Source organism: Aedes aegypti, chromosome 3, assembly GCF_002204515.2.
Source record: "Aedes aegypti strain LVP_AGWG chromosome 3, AaegL5.0 Primary Assembly, whole genome shotgun sequence".
NCBI lineage: Eukaryota > Metazoa > Arthropoda > Insecta > Diptera > Culicidae > Aedes > Aedes aegypti.
In genome coordinates, this window is record NC_035109.1 from 291791784 (window position 1) to 291805877 (window position 14094).

The 14094-nt window shown below is 36.2% G+C and overlaps 1 protein-coding gene across 1 annotated transcript in view; it reads left to right on the forward strand.

Moving 5' to 3' along the window:
• Window positions 1-4697, forward strand: part of LOC5575220 (luc7-like protein 3) — a 34313-nt gene extending 29616 nt beyond the window's left edge. Inside the window, exon 7 of the mRNA XM_001655571.2 lies at window positions 3731-4697. The gene's annotated coding sequence lies outside the window, so the exon portion shown is untranslated. The remainder of the gene's footprint in view (window positions 1-3730) is intronic.
• The last annotated feature ends 9397 nt before the right edge of the window (window positions 4698-14094 follow it).

The following is a 14094-nucleotide window of genomic DNA, read 5'->3' on the forward strand; positions in this document are numbered from 1 at the left end:
TGATAGTGATAGTCATTATCATTACGTACAACCGGCACCAAATATTTTTTCGAAAATAGTTCCCATTTTTGAGAAATAATTCGTTAGATGCATTTCGGCATACAAATATTTTTCGCGTTACATTTTAGTGATTTTTCGTGCATAGACACTAGCGCAAGTGCGTTTCTATGTGGTGAGTAGTGAATCAGCTCAAGCATGTAATCCATTGGCTGATGAGCTAGCTCGCAGTGGAGCATCGCATGACTTCATTGGCCCTGAGCCAGCTATTCCAATTTCGTGCTGGGTGAAGCTTCAGGTTGTTGACCACCCCGAACCCAGTCTTTCCTAGACCTAAATCTATTCCTCAATTATGGAGAAAGAGTGCGCTGCGGTCAACTGTATTTCTTCCATCGATTCGCCATAGACCGCTAGGATTATGCTAAGCTTATACAATCTTAACACCCGTCGGAAGGGGTAGCCTCATAATACCGAGCCCAGAATTAACCTTTGAAATACCTACCTTGATACCTTGTTGACTACATCGAAGCGTCACGAAATTACCAGGTGTATCAGTGAGCTAATCTTTGTCGATCTTGGACAACATTTCTCCAGTTGCCTCGAATGACCAACAAATCATAGAATGAACTATGCATGGTATATTTATTGATTGACGACAAATACTGAATAGATTAGGGTTCCCAGCATATCGCCTCGTTCGAATTCCGTGTCAGCCGCCGAGTTCTGAAAAGCCGTCACATAATGTAGTGAATACTCGTAAAAAAAGTGATGGAAAGTGACGAACATGTCTGCTGAACTGGAACAAAAACAAAACAAAATGCTCACGAGCATCAGAGTCTTGATTTACTCGCATATGTCGTGCTCGCGAGTAAATGAAGCTAAAGTTATTCGTGAATGTGTTCGGAGCTGTTCAGAGTCAATTGTGCTTGTACAAAAAAGTTACTGGATCATGGCTATTGTGAGACCTAAAATTACGTGTGCTTCATTAGTATGATGGCGAACATTTTTGGAAAACTGTGTATTAAAAACATTAAAAAAGGGGAATAAGGGCGAATAAGGGGAAATCTTCAATCAGCCCCCTGAGAAAGTAACTGTGAAGAAAGGAGTGTGGGGATGCCGATGACCCACTAAAACCGACCCATGCACTGTGAGTGGTGTACATAATGCATATACATCATCCTAGGCCTCAGACCATTTTCTCCCGAAACCACTTTACGGTATTTTTTCCGTGAAGGGGCCGGTGCTTAACACATGTAGCAGAAACAGCGGGCAAACTGCTTTTCCTAGCCCTCTTAAATAGTATTACAGGGGACCAGCATCGGCAGGGCTAATCCTCTGCAGAGCTGGTTACGGGGCCCAGATAGCCATAGCGGTAAACGCGCAGCTATTCAGCATGACCATACTGAGGGTCGTGGGTTCGAATCCCGCTGGTCGAGGATCTTTTCGTAAAGGAAATTTTCTCGATTCCCAGGGCATAGAGTATCTTCGTACCTGCCACACGATATACACATGCAAAAATGGTCTATCGGCATAAAAAGTTCTCAGTTAATAACTGTGGAAGTGCTCATAAGAACACTGATCTGAGAAGCAGGCTTTGTCCCAGTTGGGACGTAATGCCAGAAAGAAGAAGAAGAAGCTGATTACGTAGCCGCACGTCAGAAGTTCCAAAACAAACTCATTTTCCAACAGCTAAAAACACCTCCCCATCAAACATTACCTCAGCAACAACACTCGTAGGCCACTCTATCTCAACCTGCAATCAAGTATCGTAAAACGGGGTATCTTTGATAATGCGGGTAACTTTGATAGTGCGTTACCCATCACATACTAAGCGAAATATCATCATTTCTGTTAATTGGTTAAGCAAAACGAATACAAAACTAAAGAATATTAGTATGACACGTCATGTAAGAGCTGTTGCTTTGAATCGAGAACATTTAGGGCTTTATATACGAATATTAAAAATTGATACGAATTAAGAATTTTCGAAACGCTTACAACCAATCTGTTCTACGATCACTATTTGATGTAGTTTTGAATAGTTGGTCACTTATCTTCGACAGCTTAGTTATCATAAAACTTCAATATGGTAAAAAATCCCTTAGCGAAAAGAATTTTCACAAACTGGGTCCATTTTTGTAATCTAAATCTTTTGGCAATCTATCAACTGCAATCAATAGCTAGGATGCCAGTACTTGTTTTAAGAATATAAATTGTAATTCTTTGAAACAGGATGCATAAATATTCAAGTTTTCTTCGAAAAAACTATCAAAATTACCCCGTGGTTCATCCTTCGCCGCCACACGCCGTTCCCCTGCACGCCGCCGAAAATCGTCCTTCGCACTCGGCGTTCGAAAACCCCCTCTCATATCGTCTCCATTTCCTTGCGATCGATTCCACTGAACCGTATGCTCCCTTTAAATCGTTAAACATATGGTGAGTCTGCAAGCCATATAAGATCGTAGATGCAACTGCAGTGGCAACTCAGGTGGCAACTGCAGTTACGAAGCCTCCGCATTAAGTCATACAGCTTCAGAATACCCATAAATACATCATTGAAGATAATCTTCTACTGATATCCGTTCGAGTCGTAACATAACGAATGACCCAAACCGGCATCCATGATACCAGTCTGGTTTGCATCAGAAAAAAGATAAAATTTACAGAATGCGGTTACAAATAATATAATACAGAACGATAAGCTTTTAAAAATTAAATTTAGAGACGTGATAAGTATGGCAACTCTAGTAAAACGTTTTCCAATCAATTTGACCTGAGCATCATTCTATTTCTCCAAGTAGCGTCATGGTTTTGGGATGTTTTTGGTATATTCGTTGTGCTATCCTACTGCCTTTTACAAAGTAAAAACAGCCCGGCTACGAAAGCTATTGCCTGAAAAGACAAACCAACGCCGCACACACCGGTTTTCCGCAATTGTGCAATACTATGAAGGTAATTGTCCGAACCATACGTATACCTTAAACCAAACAATGTTGTGTTCATTTCATCCAGGATATGGAATGGCCTTTAGAAGCTACCAATGAGCTCTACTTTGTACAAGAATTGATGCTGATTCTGACTGAAAAATTGAACTATGAGGTAATTGTGCAAGTTGTGTCCAAATATTTTTCTTATTTTGAATCGTCAAGTCCCGTCATTGTTGTTAAGCAGCATCTAACGAACAAATCCAGGGTCTCAGCAGAATTCGTTCTCGCGTACACACTCGTCAAAGGCGCTCAATGTCTTCCCGTTGATTGTAACCACGCCAAAAGGTATTTGACATACGTATATAGCATAATTAAAAAAAAACGTTATCAATATGTAAGGTATTTGAAACACATTAGAACGCGAGATTTCACAACGTCGCCCATGAACAGAACATGGCAAAAAACCATCGCAAAACCGACATTTCGAATGAAACCATTGCAAGACACATTCACTCCTGACAAAAGGTATTTATAAGCGCACTAATAAAACGTAAAAACATAGTTTGTGTAATATTTTCGGCAGAGATTATACCTTCTAGGAAAGCAAGTCATTGGATAGATAAGAGAGAATGTCATTCGATGAGTGTACCTATGGAAAGGTCATTCATGGACGATATAGTTCACTTCTCCATCAAATGAAAGGTATCATCAGCAACAGCAGAATAGTTCTGTGAATACAAGCAACGTACGAATTGCATCACCTCTATCACGTAGCTTTTCTTCTTTTCGCTTCTGCTTTTTTCCAGGAACGTCCCAGTTTCATCCATTGTGGTCCCAACAAAACCGTTTACTTAATCACGTAGAGTTGAGCAATATCATTAGTTTAGTTGTACTCCAAAAAACATTATAATCAACAGTAACTACGTATCGTATGCTTACGTAGTCAATTTGAATGAAAAAATATATCATAATTGTGACAATAGTGCAAACTCAGACGACACGCCATCAAGTATCAACGAATTTCAACGCCGCAGCTGCTGCAACCTGTTCCCAAGGACATAGCTCTGACATCAACTATGAACAGAACCGCAGGTATCGTGCGTTTTTATCATCCTCCTTATTTTAATTTAAGATTATCGCAAAAAAAAAAGTAAACCAGAAGTGAATAACATTTTAAGATCGTGTATGGAAATGTGAGGCTCTATTGGTATCCAATAAGCACAATACTGCTGTCTGTAAAAAAAACAAATGCAATCGTAGTTTTTAATGTTAAGATCACTCCTAATCTCTATCGCAACTAAGCTGAAACAGCCCAACTTTTCTTTCCAGTGTTCTTTTAAACGATTTTCTCACTCATAAGTGTATGTGTAAATTTCCCTAATTCAGTCGACGCGCCCTTTTCAATTGTTGTCTGTTTCAATCTTAAACTCCCCTACGATATGCTTAACTTTGCAGCAGTGTGTAGCACGTTTAGTTTTAGGTTTCACCAAGTTGGATTTGATAGGAATCAATTATAAAATCACAAATATAAAATGGCATAAATGGTTAACTGCAGCTACGAAACATACGAAACGAGTGCAAACCTTCTTGAGAGATCAGAATTCTACAAAATACATGCCTATACAGACACAATCTCACTAACAATTTATCAAACACCACAGCACGTGAACTGCAATACTTCTTGGGCTGCTACTCGAATATGTTGCGCAGTGCATATGGACATAAGTTCTTCTGTTTCAATAAAGTACAATTTGCGATTGGAATTAAAAGTAAGATGAATAGTGTATTGTTCTATAGAGAAATTCCCTTGTATGGAACATGATGACACTTTCTCCGGGATTTCAACATAAAGTTTCAAGAATTAACTTTCGTGCCTGTTTTGTGCTTCATCCAACCCATTTTTTATTTACATGGTATTATATCAATTGACTTGATAAAACTTCGCTGACGATATTTCGTCAATTTACCGTTTTGACTCATATTCCAAACACTCGACTTTTTGCAATAATGAAAACCACTCAGATTTCTTCACAGGATGATCAATTTTTCCATGGTTCAAAAGTTGTCAAAACATCGATTTTTACTTGTTTTAATCATGGTTTATGGCTAACCAGCCGAGTGGAAGTTTGACAACTACCGAAAAGCTAAACATTACATACAGTATCGGACATATAAAATGCACCAAAGCCGTTTTCCCATACAAAATGGTCAACTTCAGGGAGCTATATCTCCGCCGTTTCTCAACCGATTCTCCTCATTTTTCTGTGACGAACTACAAATTACCTCATTTTTCGATACCTATTGATAAAGTTGTGTAAAAATTATTGGATTAAAATTTACAGATAGGTTGAATTTTGACATAAAAAATGAACCAGGACGAAAAATGAGGTATCAGACAAACGATGCGTCGTATCCTTTCGGTGTCTTCAGCTCATTTGATCCTTATCACTCAAGGAACAAATGCGCTGAAGACACCAAGATGCTACGACACGCAGTTTTTCTGCTACATCACTTTGCGTCTTGGTGCATTTTTTATGTCAAAATTCAACCTATCTGTAACTTTTAAATCAAGAGTTTTCACACAATTTTTACATTAGTTTTTGAAAATTGAGAAAATTTGTAGTTCATCACAGAAAAAATGAAAAGAATCGGTTTAGAAATGGCGGAGATATAGCTATCTGAACTTGACCATTTTGTATGGGAAAACGACTTTGGTGCATTTTATATGTCCGATACTGTATACTTTGCAATTGAATCAAATGGACAAATTGATGTGAAGTTTTGCGAAAAAGTTACACGTCTTCTCGGTGTGAATCGAACTCACGACTCCCTGATCTCTAGTTAGGGCGCGTTACCCCTACGCCACGAGAGGACTCATGGACGCAGAAGTTAACCTGAATTCGATTTCAGCTCAATAATCACGAGGTCCTTTTTTGCAAAGTGCACCTCTTTCGGAAGAATTGGATGCCCATGCAAACACAACGCTTTCTATATATATCCAATGCCTAGCCCGAGAGCGTATTATTTTTTATGTATTGAAATAACACACGTTTGAGAACGCCGCGACCCATTGGAAGCCCACATAATAGAAACCTCAGCCAGCACAGTCGCCCGGTGGAATCGTACAAAATAGCGTCTAGCGTATGAAATGACAGGAAACATTGGACATTGCGCAAGATTCTCGATTACGAAATACGTATGGGAATATTTGACAGAATTCTACCAAAAAAACTAGAGAAATTTCTGAAGCAATTCTGGGGATACTCATTTAGGAATTTTGTAAGGATCTTCCAAAAACATTTCTAGTGATAATTGATTTATGAGAATACTTGGTTTTAAACAATGTCTGTCAAAACTGACAAAAAACGATTCTCTTGATTTGGCTCAATTCTAGTGTGTTTGACCCAAGATCACCCCCTCGAAGGGGTGAGAATGGATCAATTTTCATATGTTTCCCATTTTATGGTAAACAAGCGAATTTAAAATATTTTTTGTTCAGCATTTGCAAATCATATTCAGAACAACATGTCGATAATATTGTGAAAATCGATCATAACATACGGATGGCCCAATCTCACCCCCACGGCGGTCTTTTGACTTCCCACAACACTGCCGAATATTTTACTAAAAATGCTGTCTAATATACACCAAAGACCTCAAAAGGAATATCTACAGACATTTCTTTATTTTATCTTTTTCTCAATTTATTGAAGGGTTCCTAGAATTTTGGGCAAATTATTTCAGGAATTCACTTCAACAATTCCGTAAAGGATTCTCTTCTAAATTTCGGTATCAGAAACATTTTACTTATGTTTGAGATATAATCTTAATTTGTAGTTATGAACTATTAAAAGAAAAAATGCTGATATTATATATTCACCTTTCAACATTTTTAAGCTCGGCAATGCCCAACGTTATACTCAACATAGTACAAATTTTTGTCAAATTTTGATAATAAATAAACATCTGAGTTTCTTTTCAAAATCCATCACAAAAAGAAGAATTCGAACAGAATTTTCTGATCGAACTTTTTGCATGCAGTGAAAATTGTAGTGAAACTTTTGGATAAACTTCTAGAATTCATGGAGGCGTGTCCAGCGAACGTTCATTAAATTTTAAATAAAATCCAGAAGAATATTGTGGCTCAAATTCCTTTAAGATATTTTCTATGAATTCCTTTTAAAAACTACTGATACCCAATACTTTCTGGAAACACTCCGTATATTCTTCTAAGAATTCCTCCATGATTCGTCAATCGGTTATTTTAAAGATTTATTCAGAAACTTCTAACATTCCTTGAGTCGTTTTTAGGAGTAGTTCTCCAGATTTTTCTTCGTTAATTCCTCCAGGAATTCTACAGGATTTTTAAAGCTATTCTTCCAAATTTTCCTACAACTCGAGGGGATTTTCTAGGGACATGATCAGGTAGGTATTATACTAGAAATTTTTCCACAACATTCCCAAGATCGCACTCAGGGATTTCTTTTAGGATTCTAACAGTAAATCTTTTAGGTTTTTTCAAGGGCTTCTCTAATGAATTCTCATTCAACATTCCGTCAGGGAGTTTTCCAAACATTCCAATTCCACCCAAAACTGCCCTACGATTTCCATTAAGATTTTTTTCAAGAAGTTCTCCAGAGATTCGTACAACAACAACTTCAAGGATACCTTCAGAATTTTTACCAGCAGTTTTTTCAGGGATTTCACAAGGTATTTCCTCAGGAGTTGTTGAATCAATCCTTGCAGTAATAGGACACATTCCACGCACATCTACGCCAAGATATCAAAAATTCAAACTCTGAAATATTTCAAAAGCTATGCAGAACATGAAAGACAATATGTTGAATTGTATAAAAAACATAAATTTGATTGAAAATACAGTAAGAAACATACCTGAAAAGTTATACAAAGTTTATATAATTTATTGGTTAGAAATTGAGACATTCAACAACATTTTTTTATAAAAGCCCTGTATCATAGTTTATCAAGTGTAATATGATTGTTTTATCCGTTAACTAGATGAGTATAAGATGACATTGTTATGTGTGGGTTTATTTTTTTCAAACGAATTATTGGTTCTTTGAAAACGTATTTTTTCAAATAGTCACATTATTATGGTGTCGCGTTACGAAAATTGCCTTATTTTTGACATTGTAAAATAAATACTTCTTATACTTCCTACTCGTCAAGATAGGTTTTTCCATAAAAAAAGATTTAAAATCGGACCATTCTTCTAAAAGTTACACTAGGTGCAAAGTTTTGGTGTCGCGTTACGTTAATTTTAACCGTAAATTTTCAGGATGAAACTACAAATTTCAAAATGCTCGTTCTAAGCAATGCTACAACCGATTTTCAAAATTTTTAATTTTTAGTAGATGGAAATATTGATACTAGCTTTCAGCGTTGGCGCCACCCCACTAAAAGCCTCCCCGTTTTTGTAAAATGTGGGTATAGGGTGCCGGTGCCATTAGTGGACTACCTAAGCTATACAAAATCATAACAATATAACGAAAAGTCTTAACAGAGATCTTTTAGGGTCAACAGAAAGATTTCAACCTCTATTATATGGGAAAAATATAAAAAGAGTGATAAAACTATTTTTTAACATAAAATCGCTTGAGCCACATTGGTACACTTGTTCCAGTAGTTGCGCTAGTGCTCCAGTAGTAGACGTTCGGGAATGATACAAGGCATTTTAAACAAAATGGTAAAATTTTACAAAGGTTTAACATTTTTCCCTTGGAACAGCAACTAATGTCTTTCGAATGAAGCATAAAGAGCATCTCTGAGACTTTTCTTCATTTTTATACATCCATTTTAAAAACTGCTTCCATCCGTTGATCCTGGAGCAACGTAGGCAACTATTGGTGCAAGGGAGCAATTTTTTGCGTAAACTCAATTATTTATATGACTTATTGATACAATAAAAAGCTGAAATTTGGCAAATCAACTAAACTAGAGGCGATCTATCCACCAAAAATAGCACATGTCGTTTTTATCGGAAAATGTGCGATTTATTCCATAGTCCAATCTACTGGTACATTACAACCATTGGTACCGGCACCCTATCCGTTTTCTCTTGTTTTTCACTCAAATCTGATCAAGTAGCTCTGGTTTTTAATGAACTCGTTGGCTAGTGACCCAAATCTTACCAGACAGGTGCCGCTTAGTGCAGGAATAGTTTCTTACATGTTGTGGAATACTTGACTTTGATGGTAAACAACGTGGTTCTCCAGCGGATAATCCGGAATATCCGTAAAAATGGTCAATTCATGAAAATAATGCAGGACAGTGTTTCTTGCGAACTCATCAGAACTTCTTATTATAAAACGCAATAGATTTATTGGACCCAGGTGGTCACAATAATGGCCTCTGGAAGATCCAGAACATCCGTAAAAATGGTCATTCGTGAAAATCATCCTAGATCACTGCGCTTTTTTTCAAAACATCAGAAATCAATTACTAAACATAACGGATGATTGGGATTGTTCTTGGATATAGGTGGCCACTATAAAGCTCTTAAGAGGATCTGGAGCAACCGTAAAATGACCATTATCTCGTAAAAATCACGTGTTTTTTTTTTTAATTCTTTTGGATGTCTTATAATGACATTTGTCTATGTTGACATTCATCCTTTACGTTGTATAATAATGAATTTGATTAATTTTGCATGAAACTTCGGTGATCAAGGTGGTTTTTAGTTATACTTCTTCTTCTTACTGGCGTTACGTCCTGACTGGGACAGAGCCTGCTTTTCAGCTTAGTGTTCTTATGAGCACTTCCACAATTATTAAGGTGACAATGAATCGAAGCCAAACTTCAAATTTTCAAGAGCACAAATCTGGAGAACCAAACATCCGTTCACGCTGAAAACTTAATCGATTGGTCACTAGCTGGTGGTGAACAATCGATTGAGGTTTCAGCTCAAACGGGTGTTTGGTTCTCCAGATTAGTGCTCTTGAAAATTTGAGGTTTGGCTTCGATTTATCTTCACCTTAACTGAGAGCTTTCGTTGCCAAAGTTGACATTTTCACATTCGTTTATCGTGTGGCAGCCGCGATTATACTCTATGCCCAGGGAAGTCAAAGAAATTTCCTTTACGGAAAGATCCTGGACCGACCGGGAATCGAACCCAGACACTTTCAGCATGGCTTTGCTATGTACCCGCGGACTCTAACCACTCGGCTAAGGAAGGTCCCTAATTATACGTGTATTACACAATTTATATATTCTATAATTAAGGTTTTTTACGTGTTAAAAAACGCACAGTGGTCTAAGATGATTTTTACGATCAATTTTGCGGATAATCCAAAGAGAGTTGTAGTGGTCCATGGGCAATCCCGATAGGATGATTTTATAAATTGATAATTTTTATGAATATTGCGGATTTAGCACCTTTCTGATAAGATTTAGGTTGCTTCTTAAAATCAGACCTAAAATCAGAGCTATTTGATTAGCTTTGAGCAAAAAAGAAAAAAAGAAACATATTTACCTCTCACAAAAAACGTGGAAGGTTTCAGAAGAATTGCACCAACGCTTAAATCTGGTACCACTATTTCCTTTCAATGAAAGCTCAAATAATCGGTTGAATAATTGAGGAGTTGAATTTTATGAGTTAAAATGTATTTACAGTTTCGCCTAATAATCTGATTTAATATCTCTTCTGTGCGGCAGAATTCCATGATATTCAGATCACTATTTTGAGACCATAAACGTCCTTAACAATTTTGATAAAACATGAATCTCAAAATACTACATGGCTACGTTGAAATATTATTGGCCCAATATCTCGTTCAATTACACCTCTGTGCCGCGAAATTCTGTATCCTGCAGACCACCATTAGTAAATCATAAACACCTGCACACGCTATGTCTGAACCAGCAGATTATAAAAATAGAATGTATATCGGATATTTTCATCATCTTCAAGAAAGATCAAAGGGACGGTCAAAAAAAAAGTGCTATTACCCCACTGTACAGCAGCTCTACATATTTTTCGTCCCATCATTAGGAAGCTTTTATGGTCTTCTACAAATTTCTGAAACAATATTCTTAAAATAATTTATTGAATCTGTTTTAAAAATTTTACCCATTTATCAGATCCATTAACTCCACTGTGTTATTGTATTTTGGCTAGTTCCGACAACCATAAACGTCTGATTGTCGACTTTGCCGAAAACAAACTTTTGAAAGTACATCGTTGAAAGATTAACATAATTTTATTTTTCAATCAAATTCAATCATTCTTACATGTGTCAAAACTCAAGATTATTCGCGCCGCCATCCGAATGCACTGTACCGGAAACATTCTTTAAAAAATCACAGAAACATCTAAATATTATTGCAAAGAATTTAGTCAAGTCACCATCACAAGCGCCACACACTGGGGCAGAATCGAAAAAACGCGGAAACAACCTGTAGTTCTTCGGAATGAAGAGATAGACGTTTGGTGTCTTCAGCGAAAATGGTCCTTTCAATGAGACCGATTTTTCGACATAAAGTCATTTATTTTTGTATTATTCGCATAAATGGCTCATATGCCATTTCGGCCAAATGACATTTTAGGTGTATGGTTTTTTCGGCAAAGTTGTTCATTGTTTTATGCTGAAAATTATTGCTGAAGACGGCAAATTTCCAAGGCCTACTATTTTTAAAATATAGACAATTTTTGAGAAAATGGTGCTCAAAAATGTAATATTTGAGTTTTGCAGGTATTTTTTCAATTAAAATGCCATATATCGCCTATGACTATGTCATTTATTGGCATAAAGCAGGTCTCGTAAAAATTGGATGTTAAAAATAAAATTTTGTTTGATTTTTCAAAGAATATTTCCAAAAAAACAGGGATATTGCGTTTAGGCCAAGTTCGGGCAGCTGTTTTTATCGTCATCCACTTACGAAAGGTCAGAGCATTATTTTCTTTTAATTTCTAGGATATGATATTTAATATATTTTTTCTATGCGATCTGAAAGTTTGCTAAGCTTGTAAAAAGGTTAAACATTATTCTATATCACAATGAAGCAGTTTTCCAATCAAAACAAAAGTTCAAAATAATAATTAAAATTCTTGCGGTTTACTGGTAGCTAAATTTACTCAAATATGTGTTATATACATTGCCTTTACATTGCTCTATTCGCAAAAATGACGTAAGCGCCAGACTCATATCAAACCATTTCGGTCGAATGACAATTTAGGTATGTATATGATTTCTTCGGCAAATTTGATCGTTATTTTATGACATTAATTGCTAAAGATGTAAAACTTCCAAAGCCCACTATTTTTGAAAAACTGATAAAATTGTTTTGAGTACTGTATTTTGTTTCTCCGTACTACGCTCAGTACCGATGTTTGGCAAACTTGTGTTACACTTGCAATCTTTTGTTTGTTACACTCTCAGTATTTTATATGTTTGTATATTACCTAACCTGCCATCAAATTTTAGGCAAATGGAAGCGAAATGATCGTCTTTGTTTTATCTTTGATTAGAGTGAGTGCATTTGTGCATTGCGATAAGTTTTCGTTTTGGAATCATTGGCAGAAAACCAATATGCTACGAGTACTTCATGCACGCGGTATGAATAACTGTCCAACATAGGAAAGCTGTGCAAGGTTAGACATAGTTAACCGCAAGAATATTCATCAGTATTTGGAGCTTTTTTAATTGGAAAACTTCTACTTCAAGCATGTTTACAGCTTAGTCAACTTCCAGATAGCATTGAAAAAATTTATTAAACATTATGCCCTTGGCAAAAATGGATAAGTGGATAGCGATAAAAACACCGGCCCGACACACAATGACCCTGTTTTTTTATTGAAACTTTCGTAAAATAATGAAACAAACAAACAGCTCTATTTCATGCCAAGAAATGACATAGGCCTAGGTATTGAAACTGGTATTAAAACTGAAAAATTACAAGCAAAACAATAAATATTTTGTACAAAATTTCTTAAAATTTTGTCTGTTTGTCAAAAGTAGTAGGCTTCGGAAATTTGACATCTTTAGCAATTATTTTCAGGATAAAATAACGATCAACTTTTCAGAAGAAATCATATAGCTACCTATATATCGAATCGAACGATATTGTTTGACATAATGAATCTGGTGCTTATGGCATTTTTGCGAACAGAAAATACATAATCAATGTATGTACACCCGATTCTGTTTTTGCACGGGGGATGCGTACCGCGCAAAAAAGTTTTCAGTTCAAAATTTCAAAAACCTTGTAAAAAAAGCAACACTATTTCTCGACGTTTCATGCAAGAATAAGGTTTTGTCGGAAAATTTTGTATGGAAACTTTTTTTTTTGCACGGCCGTGTAAAAAAAATCCGTGCAAAAACAGAATCGGGTGTAATAAATATTTAAGTAAATGTAACCACCAGTAAACCGCAAAGATGTTAATTATTTTTATGAACTTTTGTTTTCATTGGAAAACTGCTATAATAATTTTGAAACTTTTTATAAGCTTAGCATATTTCCAGATCTCTTAGAAAAAATATATCGAATATCATATCCTAGAAAATAATAGACAATAATGCTCTGACCTTTCGTAGGTGGATGGCGACGAAAACACCTGCCCGAAATTGCACGATCGCAAGAATGGCCTATACACAATATCTCTGTTTTTTTTGGAAATATTCTATGAAAAATCAAACAAAATTTTATTTTTACCATCAAATTTGTACAAGACCTGCTATATGACAATACATTTCATAGTCATAGGCAATATATGGCATTTTAATTGAAAAAATACAAACAAAACTCAAATATTACGGTTTTTATCACCATTTTCAGAAAAAATGTCTATATTTTAAAAATAGTAGGCCTTGGAAATTTGACGTCTTCAGCAATAATTTACAGCATAAAACAATGAACAACTTTGCCGAAGAAACCTTACACCTAAAATTCCATTTGACCGAAATGGCATATGAGCCATTTATGCGAATAGTACAAAAATATATGACTTTATCTCAAAAAATCGGTCTCATGGACAGCACCATTTTCGCTGAAGATACCAAACGTCTATCTCTTCATTCCGAAGAATTGCAGGTTGTTTCCCCGTTTTTTCGATTCTGCCCCAGTGTGCGCCATCCAAGCATGGGAAAATTCACTCACTCACCCGAACGCTACCGATAAAATATCTGCAAAGTATCTGCTGCCACCGAATGTT